Source organism: Panthera uncia, chromosome E1 (genome assembly GCF_023721935.1).
Source record: "Panthera uncia isolate 11264 chromosome E1, Puncia_PCG_1.0, whole genome shotgun sequence".
Classification (NCBI taxonomy): domain Eukaryota; kingdom Metazoa; phylum Chordata; class Mammalia; order Carnivora; family Felidae; genus Panthera; species Panthera uncia.
Window position 1 is genome coordinate 602278 of NC_064814.1, and position 1470 is coordinate 603747.

Sequence of the window (1470 nt, forward strand, 5' to 3'; positions counted from 1 at the left end):
TCATCTTTTTTTTCCCAGGCAGCAGCCTGCAGACCTCACTCTCCGTGTCCCCTTCTGTCTCCCTATCAGGGTGTGCAGGGCCCACAGCAGCAGCCGGCTCCACAGTATGGTGGTCAGCACTCTGGACTCTGGACCCAGCGATCCGAGTTCAAATCTCGGTGGGACCTACGCAATTCTTTTTTGTCCCCCTTCCCTTGATCCCCACTTTGGTGTCTCTTCCCTCAGTGCCCTCAGACCAAGGGTAGCCTGACGGCAGCCCTGGCGTCCTATGGTTCCATGGTGTAATGGTCAGCACTCTGGACTCTGAATCCAGCGATCCGAGTTCAAATCTTGGTGGAACCTGCCTCACCTGTGGCCCTTCTGTGTCCTCCCAGTGCCAGGTAGTGGGCAATGCAGCCCTCCGCAGGAAAGCCTGGTGCTTCCCAGACCAGGGTCTTCACTTTGGAGCTCACGTGGAGACCCCTGGCTGCAGTCTCCATTTGACGCCACTGGCCCCTCCTCAGTCACCTGTCACCTTTTCCTTGTATGTCCAGCAGGACACCCCTAGTCCCTAGCCCCTAGGACTAGTCCCTAGTCACCCCTTTCCTTGTATGTCCACCAGCACCCCTAGCGCTGCTGCCTGTGGCTCAGAGGACATGGTCTGGTGCAGGGGCGAGTCTGCCCTCAGGGTGCACAGAGGCCTGGGGCTCTTATTGCTTCTGCTTGGGCACATACCTTTCCAGGGAGCCTCCAGGTCCAGACCTCTGAGTGGGGTTGTGTGGGTGGCCCAGCAGGGCTCCTGCCCATCCCCCGACCCCCGCAGAGGGAGGAACATGTTAGAGATTTCCTGATCTCTGCCCTTTTTAACGTGTACTTCCTCTCTCTAGCTTGGCTTTTAAAAAGGGAGACCAAAAGGGGCTCATACTGTCACTGCCAGGAAACGTGAATTCTTTTCATTATTAGAGCAGATCCATACAAATCCTGAGTTACGGGCCGGGGGCCTACCTCTGTGTCTGTTCCCACGTGACCTTGGCAAGACCCTGTCCTCTTGAGGGGAGCGGGAGGAGCTGGTCCTTGGGTCCATCACAACTCTGCTGCACAGATGGGATTTCAGTCCTGCTCCTGCCAGCTGCAGAGCCCTGGGGCTCAGCCTTCTCCTCATTCCTGTTCCCCCCTGGTCTTTGTGCAAATGGGCTCATGTCTGGTTTGGGGCCCAGGCAAGCACCCCAGAAGAGCCCAGCCCCCACATTTGCTCGTGGATTATGACAGGGGCCTACTGTGAGGACTCCTTGGTGATGTGCCTGTAGAGATTTCCCTATTTGTGCATAAAAAATCTGTTTTAACTGCTCTGTTTCTGATTGGGAACAAAGGCAATGGCTGAGGGAAAGGAGGTGATGTTGTAAATACCAAGTGTCCAGAAGCCAGAGGCTCAGCTTTGGGCCAGCAGCTGAGGTCAGAGAACACCATCAGGTCCACAGCACAGGGGACGGC

The 1470-nt window shown here is 56.3% G+C and overlaps 1 non-coding gene across 1 annotated transcript; it reads left to right on the forward strand.

The window, feature by feature from the left end:
- Positions 1-270: 270 nt before the first annotated feature.
- TRNAQ-CUG (transfer RNA glutamine (anticodon CUG)) lies at positions 271-342 on the forward strand. The gene has a single exon. It is a non-coding gene; the product is annotated as a tRNA-Gln (tRNA).
- Positions 343-1470: the final 1128 nt, after the last annotated feature.